The sequence below is a fragment of the Mustela nigripes genome, chromosome 9, assembly GCF_022355385.1.
Source record: "Mustela nigripes isolate SB6536 chromosome 9, MUSNIG.SB6536, whole genome shotgun sequence".
Taxonomy (NCBI): domain Eukaryota; kingdom Metazoa; phylum Chordata; class Mammalia; order Carnivora; family Mustelidae; genus Mustela; species Mustela nigripes.
Genome location: NC_081565.1, coordinates 88,725,848 through 88,743,486, shown reverse-complemented (window position 1 = coordinate 88,743,486; position 17,639 = coordinate 88,725,848). Strand labels below are relative to the sequence as shown.

At 46.3% G+C, this 17,639-nt stretch overlaps 1 long non-coding RNA gene across 3 annotated transcripts in view; it reads left to right on the top strand.

Annotated features, from left to right (window-relative positions):
• LOC132024893 (uncharacterized) overlaps positions 1–14,774 on the top strand; it is an 88,048-nt gene extending 73,274 nt beyond the window's left edge. For 2 of the 3 annotated variants that reach the window (XR_009406350.1, XR_009406348.1), the window contains 3 exons: positions 6,642–6,784; positions 14,544–14,654; positions 14,750–14,774. This is a non-coding gene — a long non-coding RNA (uncharacterized LOC132024893). The remainder of the gene's footprint in view (positions 1–6,641; positions 6,785–14,543; positions 14,655–14,749) is intronic. The other variant, XR_009406351.1, reaches the window with a different exon arrangement.
• The last annotated feature ends 2,865 nt before the right edge of the window (positions 14,775–17,639 follow it).

Sequence of the window (17,639 nt, the reverse complement as noted above, 5' to 3'; positions counted from 1 at the left end):
TCACGTTGTGCGCTTGATGAGTAAGCGTTTCTGTGGGGGATAAAGGACACGGACAGCCATGGCCCACCCCAGCTGTCCGTGCCATCGTCGTCATGGTTATCCTTAGAAAAATTAGGAGGTTTCCAGTTCATAGAAATGCTGAGGAAGTGTAAAGTTTGCTGGGTGCAAGGAGCTGAGCCTCAGTTTCCTCCGTTAGTCTGGTTTCTACCTTCTGACCTTGGTTTCTACCTACCTGCACCTTGGCAGCCAGCAGGCCCCGTTTGGGGAAGTGTGGCTGCTGGGCAGGCCCTCTCCGCTCCCTGGATCCTGTTTGGGAAGCGGGGCCCCCGTTTCTGAGGCTCCCCGTTTGTGAAGGTCCTCATCAGCACGGCACATGGGGAAGGATGACAGGGATGCTTCCCTCTCTGTGCACGTATCACCAGAACGCCGTCCGCATGCTTGCTGGCTTCCTTCTGTGCCCGTGGGAACCCACGACAGGAGCCTTCCGTGCCTGTGGGAGCACAAGAAGCCGGTGGTAGATGCAGGGGACCCAGCAAGCAAGCGTGCGGTGCCCTGGCTGGAGCTGCCCGTCCTGGCTGCAGAGTCTCCGGGGGCCACCGCAGGACCTTCTGCCCTTCGCTCTTTAACGGCGCGGGTGTCGGATGAATCGCTCCAGTGCATGAGTCACGTGTGTTTGCCTGAAATCACATACAGCAAGCTATCCTGTGAGGAGTCTGGCTGGCAGCATGGCTCGAGTCCTCTCCGTGTCACGGGTTCCCAGTGCGTCAGGGCTGGATGCCTGCGCGAGTCCTGCCGATGTGCAGGGGCGTGCGGTGCCTCCCAGGCGGGGCCACCTCCCTTCGGTGTCGCATCAGCCACAGCGCCGGCGCCGGCGGTGACTGCAAGGAGCGTGAACACTGAAGCCTGGGCCCAGACACAGCCTCATACCTTTTTGGGGAGGGGGGGGGGGGGGCACATTGTGATTTCAAAGAAGATATAAATAGTTTTAACATGTAAAATTTGAGAATGTTGACATTAAAAACGTCTAGATTCTGGCTTCTCCAGAAAAATCAGTAGCTCCAAGCCTCCAGCATGGCAGGAGCCGCCTGGGCTGAGAAACGATGACTTTACAGGATGGTCCTGAGCTCTGTGTGTGCCCAGGCCCTTCCAGATCCATCCACTCACCACTTGGCTCCTGGAGGCAGGCAGAAGGTCACCTGCTTTGGAGAAATGAAGGCGACCTTGTCCTCAGAACAATGCCAGAGCCTCAGGGTGAACCTGGAGCACCCCCGGCCCCAGGGTTCTGCTCCCACTCCTCCATGATTCCTCTAGCTTCATAGGTAGAGCCTTTGACTCACTATTATTTTTTTGTTTGACAAGGTCGCTGTAGGAATTTCCCCTAAAGGCAAGCCCAGCCCAGGTGCCAGCATCAGACTGCCGAGGCCGCGTGGCAGCAAGAGAGGGGATGGGGGTCCTGGGACATGGGACACAACAAGTTTGGATCCATGCTGTCTGGGCTAACGGGTGCCAGGTTCTAAAAAGTTCTCCCGTAAGTTTTCAATGGGGCATGCACATTTAGAGAAAATACATTGTTTACTGGCACCATTTCACCTAAGCATTAGGAAAAAAATAAGAAAGGTAGAGCTTCTCATAAAATATTGTTTCATTGAGTAAGTGACTTGAATATTTCAAGAATTCAGGATTAAAGTTATTCCTCATGTGCAAAGGGGTATAAATGATGACCATTAAAAAAGACATTAGAGGCATGGATTAAATTATGTTGTTTTATAGGGTTTATTCAGCACATTAATGTGTTTAATGACCAATATATTTTTGCTATTGACATAGAGAGAGAAGACAGATGCTAACAGCAATTCACTTTTTGAACCGAATCTGTTTCATTCTTAATTTCTTTTTTTTTAAATTTCTTATTTTTTATAAACATATATTTTTATCCCCAGGGGTACACGTCTGTGAATCGCCAGGTTTACACACTTCACAGCACTCACCAAAGCACACACCCTCCCCAATGTCCATAACCCCACCCTGTTTCATTCTTAATTAAGATTTTTTTTCCCTTCATGACACCAAAAGCAAAGCAAAAATTTTTTTTAAATGGGACTATAGTGGCGTGCCTAGTGGGTTAAGTGGTCCAACTCTTAATTTATAGCTCAGGGTCGTGAGATCAAGCCCCTCGCCAGGCTCCGTGCTTGGGTGTGGCATCTGCTTCAGATTCTCTTTTTCCCTCTCCCTCTGCCCCTCCTCCTCCTTCTCTGCAAATAATGGAAAATAATGAATGAATGAATGAGTGAATGAATGAATAAAAAGTGGGACTATAGCAAACTACAGAGCTCCTGCACAGCAACGGAAACCATCGGTAAAATGACACATTAACCTGTGGAATGGGAGAAAATATTTGCAAGTCATCTAAGGAGTTTATATACAAAATACATGAAGAACTCATACAACCCAGTAGAAAAAAATCCATTAAAAAACGAGCAGAGGGCCTGAGTAAAGATTCTTCCCAGTAAGACATATAGAGGGTCAGCAGGTGCATGAAAAGATGCTCCACATCACTCATCATCAGGGAAATGCAGATCAAACCCCAGTGAGATCCCACCTCACACCTGTCAGCGTGGCCATTAACGAAAAGACAAGAAATAAGTGTCGGCAAGGATGTGGGGAAACCCTCGTGCACGGCTGGAGGGGATGCAAGCTGGCGCGGACGCTGTGGAGAACAGGATGGAGGTTCCTCAAAAACACTAAAAGTATAACCACCCTATGACCCAGCAATTCTGTTCCGGGGAATACACCGGGAGGAAACGAAGCAGTGTCTCAAAGAGAGGTGTGCGGCCGCGTTCACTGCAGGATTATTCACGGTGGCCAGGACAGAGAGGTACAGTACCCACCCGTGGGTGAAGGGAAAAAGAAGGTGCGGTCCCCGTGTGTGAGGGAATGTTACGGAGCCGTGAGAACGAAGGAAATCCTGCTGCTGCAACAGCGGGCGGGCTCGGACGATGAAATGCGTCAGACAGAAAGATAAATTCTGCCTGCTGTCACTTATGCATGGAATCTTAAAAAAAAAGTTCAAACTTGCAGAAACAGAGAATAGAATGGGTTTGTCTGAGGGCTGGGAGCAGAGGGAGAGTTTGTTAAAAGGGTAGATACTTCAGCTATAGGATGAATAAGGTTTGAGGGGCGCCTGGGTGGCTCCGTGGGTTAAGCCGCTGCCTTCGGCTCAGGTCATGATCTCAGGGTCCTGGGATCGAGTCCCGCATCGGGCTCTCTGCTCAGCAGGGACCTGCTTCCCTTCCTCTCTCTCTCTCTGCCTCTCTGCCTGCTTGTGATCTCTGTCTGTCGAATAAATAAACAAATCTTTAAAAAAAAAAAAAAAAGAATTAGATTTGAGAATCTAAGGTAAAATGTAGTGACTTTAGTTGCTAATACTGTATTGTGCCCTTGAAATTGACTACAGTAGGACTTAAATGTGCTCAAAAAAAAAAAAAAAAAAGATGTGAGGCGACACATGTGTTTAACTAGATGGAGCGGATCCTGTCCCCACACGGAGACCAGACCGTGATGTACGCGCTAAATAGCTTACACCTTGTCAGTTGTTCCTCAAGAAAGCTGAAATTTAAAACTTTTTCCTTCAAAAAAAAACCCCTCTGAGAACCAGAAAACCCCAAAAAGCATTTAGGACGTAATCAAGCAGTCGCTGAGACCCCCTCTCAGTGAGGTCGCAGCGGCGCACTCTGTGGGAGTCCCGCGGTCTCCCTGGCAGACACGGCTTCGGGCCGTCACTCGTTGGGTCGGAAGCATCTGGCCCAGGGAAACACGGGCACTCGGGCCTCCCGGAGCGCGGCAGGGAGAGGTGGCAGCACACTGCTGACGTCGCGGCCGCTTAGTCTGGACGCAGCCCGACCATGAGTAAGGCTGCCATTTCTAGAACGTGCGAGAGGACCTGTTCGGGTGGTTTTGAGATCGTGCGAGAGGACCTGTTCGGGGGAATCAGGGTAAGCGTCGGGTGCAGTTCAGAAGACGCCCTCCGGCAGGGGGTCGGGGGTCATGGAAATGTGGTGGTGACGACAAACGCTTCTCAAGTCCTCACCAGCCAGACACTGGAGCCCCACCGGGACCTCCTGGTCTTGGCGGACTACCCACTTTCCCTTTCTTCTTGTTAGGATCCAGAGTGAAGAAGAGGAGAAAATAAGCGGTTGAGTAACGGCTCTGATGGTGGGGCGCCGGGATGGCTCAGGTCACAGTCTCAGGCTCATGAGATTGAGCCCCACGTGGGGCCTGGACTTGGATAGAGTCTGCTTACGATTCTCTCTCTCCCTCTGCCCCCCGCCCCCCGCCCAAGTGATAATAAATTAAAATAAAATAACTGCTTTGGTGGATGCTGGTGTACTCCTGGATCTCCCCCGCACCTGGCTCTCCGAGACTCCAGGAGTTCGAGGCCCAACTGACTAAGCCACCCCGGTGCCTAGAAGCCCTTTTAAAAGTCATTTAGTCACTGCAATCGCTTGGTAACTGTTAACAGCACCAAAACTATTCGTGATAATTATTGACCATAATCGTTGACAATTTATAGCAGGAGGTAGCAGATTAGGCCCACAGTCCCCTTTTGGGCAGCCTTCGAGCTAAGAATAGTTTTCACATTTTTAAATGGTGGGGGGGGGGGGGGAGAAAAGAAGACCACTATTTAGTGACATGTGAAAGTTATAGGAAATGCAAGTTGTGTCTGTAACACATGTCCAAAATAAAGTTTTATTGGAACACAGCCACGCTCTCCCATTTACAGACGGTCTGTGGCTGCTTTCCTGTTCCCGTAGGAGACTGAGGAGCTGGGACAGAGGCTTGCAAACCACACATGTTTACCAGCTGGCCCTCCATGGAAGGTGTGCCGGCCTGTGACAGAACAAAGTATTCATTTCTTCCTTAGGTCACCCCTTGCCTGTTACCATAATATTGTAGATGGCCGGCTATGAAGATATGTATAAGTTTATCAAAGGTATTTGGAAAAGAGGGAAAAATCAGAACCACATGAAATGGACAGTTGTGAAATTAGATGGAAGGGCACCTTCCCAAGATGGATTTGAATTTCACAGTCTGTAAAGACTGGAGATTCTTAGACAAGCTCTGGGATTTGGAGGTTGGGCTCATATCCACCGTGTGCGTGAAAACACAACACTGCACAGGAGGGTCAAAACCCCAATTAAAGTGGAAAGGTTTGGAAAATGCTCTGTGGAAGAGACACCTGCACCCGTGTGTTCACCACAGCATTATTTACAGCAGTGCGGCTGTGGGAGCAGCGTCCTGGCCCATCCGTAGAGGAATGGGTAAAGAAGGCGTGGCATACACGAACGTGGAATATTACTCAGCCATAAAGAAGGAAATCCTGTCATTTGCATCAACATGGATGGACCTGGAGGGCATGATGCCAAGTGAAATAAGCCAGTCAGTGAGAAACAAATACTGTATGATCTCATCTGTATGTGGAATTTGAAGAAAAAGAAAGAAAGAAAGAAAGAAAACACCCAATGTCATAGAAAAAGAGATCAGATTTGTGGTTCCCAGATGCAGGGACAGTGCGGGGAGAAGGGATTGGAGAAAAAGTGGTCAAAAGGTACAAGCTTCCCGTGAGAAGACAGGAGCGAGGGTGTGAGACGCACGTGGACCGGAGCCACCACAGCCACACGGTGCACGGGGAGGTTGTTGGTACAGGGAGCAGCTCCAAAGGGAAGAGATCTCCTGGGAATCTGATTGAAATGGTGGGTGCCCACCAAACTGACAGTGGGGAGCATTTCACAATATTTTAAGTCAAGTCGCTGTGCTGTACGCCAGTTGTACCTTAATAAAATGGGGACAAAGTCTTTTAGAATGGACAGGTTTCAGTTTGCACGACATTGACACTGTTGGCATTGTCCCTTGGCTGATGGCTAAGCAATGTTTTCTTGGGAACGGGGCGAGGTCCAGAGTGACAGCAGCTAGTGGAGGATGTGGACATTATAACGGGCGTCCTCAAGACACGAGAGGAGGACACGAGATGCTGATAATCGTGGCAGGGACGTGCGCCACAGACCGGATATAACCTGCCCCTGCCCCCACCGTGGGTGCCTGGTGTGCCCCGCCCAGAGGGCTGAGTTGGAATTACTGACTCACATTCCTATTACTCTGCTGCTCAGATTGTTTCTTGGATTTTTTTTTTTTTTGAGTGGTTGGTTTTTTTGCTTTTTAGAATGTTTGCTACATTCGACAACCAAAGAATCGACGTGACATGGTAACACCTGAATGCATAGAGTTTAAGAGACTATCGGCATCACTGGGCTGAGAGCGTTCCTCCTAGCGCACCCCGCACCAAGGTGCAGAGAAGCCCCCAGATTCTCACCCACTGCCACCTTTCGGGTTTAAAAATATAGTTTTAAAATAGAGACCTGATTTCCATCCTTGACCATGGGTCAGGTTGCTTACATCCATAAGGCACAAAGAACCCAAGCAGCGAGAAGATCCTTAAAATAGAAATATATCGTTAGCCTCAAGGGCCTGGGTCAGCACTACAGGACTTCAAGGGCCTATGAAACCATCTGAGACTTGAAAAAAGGAAGAAAAAAATGTACATTTCAAAACTAATCTCTGTTTAATTAACTGTTTACAAAATATAGCATTGGATCAGCAGTTGGACTCGGTTTTCTGCGATAGAGTTGTTCGCCCGGCGGTCACAGGAACCACACCCTACTCTCTGTCCTGGCCTTCCCCGCATTTTCACATAAGGAGAATAGACGAAGAATGACAAACATGAAGTCCGGTAAGACCAGAGCGTGAACAGAAATCCCGCCGGGTGGGAGGAGCCACAGGGCAGGCAGAGGTGACCTCGGGCAAAAAGCTGTGTGAGGAGGGGCCGCCCCGCATCCAGGGGAAGGGGAACAGATCACACTCGCATTTCTAGATTTTCTGGTTACTACATTATTAAATTAAAAAGGAACAGGGGAGCTTAATTTTAATACCATATTCTATTTAACTTAATATACCAAAATATAATTTTGACATGTAATTGAAATCAGCACTTTTAGTGAGATTTTTGCTGAGTGGACGTGATTAAAGCTGCTTGAAGTGGAGAGCAGTGTAGCGTTCATCTAGGTGAAGCAGCTTTTATAGGTGCTTTTGGCCAGACGGGACTTCAGGAAACTGTTCATCTTTTTGAGAATCTTTTTGAGAATCTTTTCCTAATGCATGGGGCAGAAGGATCCCTGATTAGGATACTTGGGAACATCTCACATGAATTATTTTAGAATTGCTTTCTTGGGTACCTCGCAATTTCTAGTGTCAACAAAGCCTGTTACATCCCTTCCCCCAAAGAACTTGTGCTCACAAAACGTGTGTGAGCTGGTAAGGAAGTAGGAAGCAGAAAGTGAGATTGCGCGAAACGAACAGGCCAAGGACAAGTAAGTACACACGTGTCCCCTGTTCTGTGAATGCTCGTCAGTAGTTCAACCGGACATGCTCAGAGACAGTGGGGGCGGACTTGGGGCTGGAGGCCTCTAACCCCAGACACAGAGGACCCCCGCAGGAGCTAAAGGGCTCCAAGCCACACCCTGGCTGGAGGCCAGCTCACACAGCTCACTGGGAATCCAACCTGTGACAGAGGAACAATAGAAGCAGTTGTTTCCCAAACTTCGGACCGGATTAAGAATGACCCGCATACTCACTAAGAATGCAGATTTGAGGCCCAAAGCAAGAAACTCTTGCTTGAGCAGCCCCTGTGAATGGAAGTGGAAGTGTCAGTACCACAGAGGAAGGAAGGAACCTGGGGTTCTAAGCGCTGCTGCCCTCCCCGACACACACATCCCTCTGCACCGCCTCCGGCTCCCAGCTGCCTCCTTGTCCATTTACAGCAGGGAGGACATGGGCTCACCTTGGTCAGGGCAGATGTTTCTTCTGTTTGTTGGCTACAAGGGATCCTGAACTTAGGTTTCAGAGTCCACCTGCTGTTGGCAAAGAACCCTACTTTTCTTTCAGGGTGTGTGTCTGTGATTATTAAAGGGAGTGCACTGGGACACTGTGAAATCCTTAAACAGGAACCATGGCTTTTAGTCTTTGAGATGATCATCCCTGTAGCAGGCTCTCTGCCAGCCAGGACCTGCTGCACTCCTCTGTCCTGTGTTTTAAAATATGGTGTAATTAGAACATAGAGCAGACATGTCCTGAGGATGAGAACAAGACCTCAGATAAGCCCAGGAGAAGATGCCTAACTCCATTAGTCGTGAGGCAAGTGCAAATTAAAACCATGGGGGGGGTATCACTACAGACCTAACAGAAGGGCTGAAATACAAAATACTGACAATATCAAATGCTGGCAAAGATGCGGAGAAACCGAATCACTCCTGCATACTGGAGGGAATGTGAGTTTGTGTAGTCACTCTGGAAAACAGTGTGGCAGTTTTTACAGAACTAAACACACAATCACTGTACGACCAAGAAAGAAAAACTTGGACATTTATCCTTCAGTAATGGAAGCTAATGTTCACACAGAAACCTATATGCAGACGTTCAGCGCAGCTTTATTTGTAGTAGCCAAAAACTATAAACACCCCAGATGTCCTCCTGTGGGTGAATGGTCACATAGACTCTGGTATCTCCACACCATGGAATTCTACTCAGCAAGCAAAATAACTATTTATTTATGCAACAGATTACAAGGGCGTTCTAAAAAGTAAAAAATTCAATTCCAAAAGATTACTGTTAAAAAGCAATTCACCTGAGTAAATATTTTTAAATCCTTTTTTAAAAAAGATTTTATTTATTTATTTGACAGACCGAGATCACAAGTAGGCAGAGAGGCAGGCAGAGAGAGAGGAGGAAGCAGGCTCCCCACTGAGCAGAGAGCCCGAGGTGGGTCTTGATCCCAGAATCCTGAGATCATGACCTGAGCTGAAGGCAGAGGCCCCACCTGCTGAGCTGCCCAGGCGCCCTGTCACCTGAGTGAATTTTCAGGATGTTACCGGCTTCATTCAGTGATCTGTGAATTGGGTAGCATCCTATCTAGCAGATTAGGAAGGAGACCTATTTCACACATGGTACAAAACAGAAGACTTTTACAGGCAGAGGGGGCAGGACAAAGATGTTACCAGCAAAGAGTGGGTTGTTTTAGGCCAGGCCACCTTCTTTTGGGGGAAGGCCAAAGGTCCGTCAGGCAGATGGCCTCCCTAGTGCTGACCAGGTAATCCCAGACTGACGGGTTAAGATTACAGTCCTGGGAGAGGCTGAAACCACAATTAGGTTAGATATTAACTCTTGGTATGCTGACATGAACTTATCTCAAATGACTCCATTTTGGCTGTTTTATCTTTCTCTTTTTTAAAGTAATCTCTATGTGCAGTCTCTATGGGGCTCGAACTCATGACCCTGAAATCAAGAATCATCTGCTTTACTGACTTGAGACAGCCAAGTGCCCCTTGTTTTTCTCTTTTTAACAATACCACACGATTCCATTTATATGTCATTCTTGAAATGTTAAAATTCTGGAGATGGAAACCAGACTAGTGAAGAGGAATGCCTGGTTACCTGGTTACCCAGGTTAGGGATGGCATGGGGGGACAGAGGTCACCTGAGGGGGTCTTGTGGTGATGGAAGTTCTGTGTCTTGACTATGTCAGTGTCCTGGTTGTGACATCATCTTGTAGTTTTGGAAGACATTACCCTCTGGGGAAGTTGGGTGTTGGGTGCTTATGATGTCTCTGTATTCTTTCCTACAACCATATGTCAATGTGCAGTTTTCTCTAGATGAAAGTTTAATTTAGTAAGATGTAGTATAACTGTAGATGTCTTATACACCCCAGCCCGCCCACACACAAGCATACTGTCCCCTTACCCTCACTGGCATTTGAATTTCTGAACTCTTCTAAATGGCAACTAAAAGGCCCAAATGATTAATTCGCCATTTGAAAGTGGTTATTAGCTGCTGTTTGTCAAAAGAATCTATCATTTTTATCCATTTCATGTCACTGAATCATCTCCCCTTATCCATATCTCTGAAGGCACACAGCCAAAAGTTCTGTATAAGCTTTTTTAGTTCTATCAAAGCAACATTTGTGATTGGAGATGGGGATGCTGAGCTGGTTTTGCTAAGCTGCGTATGACAGAATGGGTAAATAGAAGTGAGTGGTGCCAGGGGCAGTGAGATTCGGAGGACGGGAGACCACGGCCCATAAAGCAGGGACGGTAAGTGAGATATTTCAAGTAGGCAAGATTGCTTCGGTGACAATACTTACAATCTGCAAGCAAGTGCAACCGGGGACTCAAGGATTGCACAGGCCATGGGCTCGTACATGTGGGAGAGAAAGTCTGCAAGCAAGGAGAGCCACCGCTCTAAGGCCGTCCTCCTCTTCCTCTTTACCAGAAACACAGAAAACCCACGTCAAAAATAAATGCACTGAGCAAGCTGGCTCCATCGCTGAACATCGTAGGTGCTCCTGGGAGTAACAAATGAATAACGGAGCACTTGAAAGGCGAAGACATTTGTATAATCATGGAGTCTGCTGAGGGAGGACCAGCCGTAATGAAAGCCACAGGGAAAGCGCAGGACAGAGCATCCTGGCTAAGCCTCTAATTGCACTTTTCAACGGGAGTAAAGCCCTTTCAGGCATGTACCTTTCATTCCCCTAGAAACTCATCACTGAATTTCCAAAGAACAAAATTAATCCAATGAATAGTCCTTAGAATTCTTCTTTACTCATTTGGAAGGACAAATGAAGCGTAAATATTCCAGAAAAAAAATCAATTTCTATAGTTTTCCATAAAGCACTCTTTTCTTTGTCCTGAACTCAGCTTTCTGATCTAGAAACCTGTATGAACGTCCTTCCCAAGGCAGACTAGGCCCAGTGGCCTCCAGCCCCCACCGCTCTGGGGTTGTCCCACCCACAGTTGCTCCAAGGCCATCATTTCTACTCATCTCTAGCTGGGTGGAGGTACTCCGTTCACAGCTTTGGATAATGCTCTAGTCCTGTGCCATGCAAATGCAAAACACAGAAGAGCTCCTGGTTTCTCACATTCCTTCTTGATGGTCCACGGAAACAATTTTAGCGGAAAGAGACAGCATCGCAAACCTACACCATCTTCTCTGTGAGGTTCCCCAATGCCTGTGTCATCCTTCTCCTTGTCCTAGTTCTGGATTGCTGCAAAAATTAGTATTATAAAACAACATCGACTTTATTATGCCCTTTGGATTCTGCAGTCAGGAATTTAGACAGAGCCCCAAGAGCATGGCTTATCTGCTCCACAGAGTCCGGAACCCCAGCTAAGAGGACCAAAAGACGACCAGGGGCTTCTTTCCTCACTCATCCAGCGAAGCTCATCCAGGCCTGAGCTCCTATACATGGCTTTCTGTGAGGCTTGGGCTTCCTCCCAGCATGTCTGCTTCAGGCCAGGTAGGCTTCGTACATGCGGGCCCTCCCATTCAGTGGTATGGTCTATGTACCCCACTTTCTATCTGGGCAGGCTTCTGACTCTTTGACCAACAGAATAGAGTGGAGGGGACCCTGTGTGACATGAGGCCATCTGCATCAGCTGACTTCCACACTACCCTCTAACTGACCATAGATATAGGGACCAACCAAGCTGGCCCCAACTGGACGGCCAGCCCAGATGACTCAGTAACCAGATGTACAATGATCAGGTGGTTGTGGTTTGAAGCCACCATCCGCTGGCAGAAGCTAATGGATATGCATGTATTTGGGTCAGTACGTTATGATGTCAGTAGCTTCACCAGAGTTCCTGCTCCATGAAGAAAGGCTCCAGGTGCACTCTACTCACCATCTCATTGCTGGTGTTTAAAACAGCACCTGGCACAGGGAGACTCAGTAATGATTTATTGTTGAGTGAATTACGTGAATAGTCCTGAGTCTCCACTGGGCCTATTCCCACGCTGTCATAATCATGTCTATGTGCCGTGTATCGACCCGACTTCAGATGAAACCAGAAAATTCATATATGGCCGGGGAACCAGACTCAATGACATTAACTTTGACGATATAGAGTAAGAGCTCGCTGGGTGTTGGGAATGTCCTGAAACTGAGCTGGGGGAGCTCACCCAGCACTAGACTTATAAACATCAATGAGTTGTGGTCTGACAGCGGGGGAGTGTTACAGTTATGTAAACCATACCAACTGTTAAAAATGAAAAAAAAAAATCACTGAAAAAATAAATGCGTATCTAGCTGGAAGAATGTGGGTGCATAAAGTGGGGGGAAAGATAGAAGGAGGGGCAGGGTTTGGAAACGCACCTGTGGCAACAGTTACTCCCATCTAAAGCAACTCAGCAAGAAATTCACATTCAAGCATACCATTTAAAGCTACATCGTGAACCCACAGGAGAGCTGGCTACAATAATGTATCCACAGCAATCTAGGGGAAAGAGAGAATACAACTCAGCCAAACCTTCATTTTTCCTAGTGGAAAATCATCACAAAACAAATTAAGGTTTAAAGATGGAAAAACTCATTAAGTATATTACTTATTTATAATTTGGAGTTTTGGAAATAACTAACGTGGAAACTCAAACAGTAATGGTTAAATTCCTGCCTTTAGGAAATTTGCCACACATGCCTAGATTAAGTCATGGTTGGTATTTTTGTGGCAGAAAAGATGTTGAAAATGATGTATCATGTTCTTACTGCCCACGTGTGTCCATGTGTGTGTTTGATGTTTTAAGAGATTCGTAACATCAAAAGGGAAACTAACCTCAATGAAAAATTCCAAAGAATCCCCTCATATATTTATAGTGAACAGTGACATGAAACATTCTTTCTTTCCTTTTTATTTTTAAAGAATTTATTTATTTGACACAGAGAGAGAGATCACAAGTAGGCAGAGAGGCCGGCAGAGAGAGAGGAGGAAGCAGGCTCCCTGCTGAGCAAAGAGCCCGATGTGGGACTCGATCCCAGGACCCTGAGATCATGACCTGAGCTGAAGGCAGAGGCTTAACCCACTGAGCCACCCAGGTGCCCCCAGGGGCCCTCTTTCTTTCTTTCTTTCTTTCTTTTTTTTTTTTTTTTTTAAGATTTTTATTTATTTGACAGAGATCACAAGTAGGCAGAGAGTCAGGCAGAGAGAGAGAGAGCAGGAAGCAGGCTCCCTGCAGAGCAGAGAGCCCGATGTGAGGCTTGATCCCAGGACCCTGGGATCATGACCCGAGCTGAAGGCAGAGGCTTTAACCCACTGAGCCACCCAGGCGCCCCCAGGTGCCCTCTTTCATTTTTAAAAGAAATATTTAAGATTTTATTATATGGAATGGTTTACATTTAGCAAACTAGTGGATCCAGATTATATTACGCTATTGTATTTCAAGTATCTTTCTAAATTTCTATGACTTTTATTTTGTTGAATCTGCTGCTAAAGGTCTTGATCAAATTCCATTTAAAGGTGCATCTGGTGGATCAGTTGGTTAAGTGTCTGCCGTAGGTCATGATCCCAGGGTCCTGGAATCAAGTCCCATGTCAGGCCCCTTGCTCAGTGGGAGTCTGCTTCTCCCTCTGCCTGGCGCTCCCCCTTTGTGCGTGCACTCGCTCTCACTCTCTGACAAATGAATAAAATCTTAAAAACCGTAAAATCTTAAATCTTAAAAAAATCTTTAAAAAATTACATTTAAGACTTTTAAATGTGACTTTAAAAATGGTCACTAATCAAGTCATGTCTAAGTATATCCAGTAAAATGCAATATCCATAGCTGCTTTGATGATCACCCAAAGGGCCTTCCTTTGGTGCACTGAATCGTCTTGTTTCTATTACCTTGGATATTTCTGAAATTAAGACGAGAATGTCACTGAAATTGCCCAAAGTCTTATCAGTGTATCATTGCTCTCGGCCGAAGTGACCGTCCCGTGTGACACTGGCCGGTCTGTATTTGTTTGCATTGTTCCGTCCTCGCTTCCTGTCCCGGGGGAACGGGGTCCGGCCTACAGAGAAGCGACTCTGTGTCTTAGCCTGTAGTTTCAAGATGGGCTTTGAAGTCCCAGCCGAGGTAACTGTTTAGAAGAAAAAACACTTGAATCTCAAAGCGTTCATTCTCAGCACCAAAATTTGAAACTGTCATAAACAAGTTGTCACAAGCAAGTTTTTCTAGCAGGAAGACAGAGGGCTCTTTCCAGGAAGTGAGTTACCAGAGGAGGGCCACGAAAGCCCCAGGGGCGTACGGCCAGCCACACATACAGAATCGCTTACAGCCTTCTCAGTGTGCCAGCAGTAAGAAGGAGGCCAGGAGTGAGGATGTGCTCAAGAAAAAAATATCAAATTTTCCATTTGTCTAGAAATCTGAAAACCTTCCGTCTGACTAACAAATATCTAGTCTCATGGCGAACGAGAACCCATGTTGCCGCACTGTTTAAAATGCATCCCACTCAGCCTGAATGTCTGTTGTCCTCGAAATGTTACTGAGACCAGACAGGATGGTAGAACATCTGGTGAGATAGGATAGATTGTTTTAATTTCATTCTACGTATGGGGAAGCTCCAAGGGCTCCTGTAGGAAAGAAAGCGGTGGTGTTACAAAATCTCATAGATGGTTTGTTTCTAGGAAATGTGCAAAAATGTGAATCGTGCCAAAGATTCAGCTCTCTGGAAGAACAGATGCCCTGGAGATCTCTTCTGGAGCAGAGACAGTCCTTCTGTAGCACAGTGGCCCCAGGTAGTGTAATTCATTCCTCCCTTGGTCACACCTTAAACTCAAATTTTGGGGCCTTTTTTTTTTTTTTTTAAAGATTTTATTTATTTATTTGACAGAGAGGGATCACAAGCAGGCAGAGAGGCAGGCAGAGAGAGAGGAGGAAGCAGGCTCCCTGCTGAGCAGAGAGCCCGACATGGGCTCGATTCCAGGACCCTGGGACCATGACCTGAGCCGAAGGCAGAGGCCTCAACCCACTGAGCCACCCAGACGCCCCTTTCTGGGTCTTTTTAAATCAACTTTATGTTAATTAGCTGGGAACTAATATTTCAAGTGCATTTGAGTATATATAAATGCATTGTGTTGTATGTGTGTGTGGAGGGGCAATAAATATGACCAATTAAAAAAAAAAATCTGCTGCCTCTTGCCCAGAATCTAAGAGAAACAGAGGAATGGAGCTCCAGACCCAGAAGCAAGCACTCAGCTACCCCAGAGTCCATCCATATTTTCCTCTTGGGTTCAAACCTCTCCTCTCCTTTGCCTGCTCATGGTGTTGGATGGGTTACATGGCCTCTCTGCCCTTCACCTTCCCTGTCTGTAAAGAGGAATAACACCCCTCCTTGCAGGGGTGAGGAGGAAGAACGAGCTATGGCACAGTGCCAGGTTCACAGGACCCTCCCCCAGCAGAGCTATGGTAATGGAAGCAGCAGCTCCTAGGCCCAAAGTTCTCACCCCTCATACCAGATACCCTCCGTGCAGCACGAAGGAGTGAGGTCATCCAGAGTGTTTACCAATGCCCTGGAGAAGGTCCCAACATCAGCTTCTCACGCTGGGGTTCCACAGGCTTGCTCCCCGTGTAGAACTGTGCCGATAAGCAGCCCCTGGATTTTCCCGGCTGCTCCTTTTGAAAGATCACACTTTGTTTCTTCCCTCAGTGGCCTTGATCATTTATTTTCATTGTAAGGCGTGTGATGGTTAAGTTTATGTGTCATCTCCACTAGTGTGTCTGGATACTTGGTTAACTATGATTCTGGGTGTTTTCTGCACGAGATAAACATTTAAACCAGCAGACTGAGTAAGGGAGACGGCTTCATCCGTTTGTGCCTGAGTAGAGCACAAAGCCAAGAAGGGAGACATCCCTCTGCCTGACTGTCGCTGAGCTGGGGCACGGCCTTCTGCTGCCTCAGGAGCCGACGCAGACAGAATCCATGCCACCAGCTCCCAGGTCTCCAGCATGCCCACAGCAGGTCAGGGACTTCCCGGACTCCAGTCACGTGAGTCAACTCCTTATAATAAATCTCTGTATGTCCTGTCAACTCTGTTTCTCTAGAGAACCCTGATACAGAGGAGTAATCCACATTCATTTTAAATACTTAGCGTATCAAAAAAAAGCTATGAAAAAATCACCTATAATCTCAATTCTCAAAAATCACTAGGGACAATAGCACAATGTCATGATATGCAGCTTTGTAATCTACTTTCTTCCACATTGTCACATTTTTTTTGAGAATATGCTTTTTAAAACATTATTTTCATACAATAAATAATTCTTATTTTTTAAAAAAGTGATACAGAAAAAAAAAAACCATGAATGTACATACAATCCTGACTCCAGTCAGCTCAAAGCAACACAAGGCAGCACCCAGAGAATAACTTTCAATGCATGCCTAATTGTAGACAGAAGAATAGGAAAAAAAATTACAAACTTGGGATTATAATATGTATGCAATTTTTAAATAAAATCGTCAAATTTAATTTTCTGGAATTTCTTAATAGAAGGAAATGGAATAGTCAATTTCAGGAGTTTCTCTATGTCAAATAAACTTCCTTCATAAGAGAAATTCATTTCCAAATATCACTCTGAAGACAGAAAAACATGTGTTGTTGTGGCCACAGGAAGCAGAAGTCAGGATTCTATTTTGCAAATCTCAGGAAACAACTGGCTGCCCAAAGTAGAAAGAGACATTTTTCTTTCTTTCTTTTTTTTTTTTTTTAAAGATTGTATTTATTTATTTGATAGAGATCACAATTAGGTAGAGAGACAGGCAGAGTGGGAGGGGGAAGCAGGCTCCCTGCTGAGCAGAGAGCGGGATACGGAGCTCGATCCCAGGCCCCTGGGACCATGACCTGAGCCGAAGGCAGATGCTTTAACCCACTGAGCCACCCAGGCGCCCCAAAAGAGACATTTTTCTAAAGAGAACTGGTAGCTCACCAACTCTCAGTTTCTTCTCTGTTGTTAAGAGTCTCTTATGGTTTGCTTTTTTCTCTTTTTTTAATCTTACTTTATTTTTCCCTCTTCCCCTATGTTCATCTGTTTTGTTTCCTAAATTCCACATCTGAGTGAGACCATGTGATGATTGTCTTTCTCTGACTGACTCATTTCACTTAGCGTAACATCCTCCAGTTCCAACCATGTTGTTGCAAAAAGATTTAATTCTTTTTGATGGCTGCATAATAGTCCAGTGTTTGTGTCCGTGCACGGTGTAACACATCTTCTTTATCCATTCATCTTTCGATGGACATCTGGGCTCTTTCCATAATTGGCTATTGGACATCGCTGCTATAAACACTGGGGTGCACATGCCCCCTCTGAATCACTATGTTTGTATCCTTTGGATAAACACCCAGTAGCACAGTGGCTGGATCACAGAGCAGCTCTATTTTTAACTTTTTGAGGAAACTCCGTACTGTTTTCCAGAGTGGCTGCACCAGCTTGCCATTCTGATCATCTGAGGTGGTATCTCATGGTGATTTTGATTTGTATCTCCCTGAGGATGAGTGATGTTGAGCACCTTTTCATGTGTCTGTTGGCCATCTAGGTGTGTTCTTTGGAAAAGTGTCTCTCCACATCTTCTGCCCATTTCTTATAAGTTCCTTTAAGATATGAATACCCCCTACATTGTCTGACCATGAGAACCACATGAGGTGATGTGAAGCCCCAACACATCGCGTTCCTGATGCCCTCGAGGACTGGGAACAATGGGTTGAGTTTTGCCCCTCAAAGTCCTT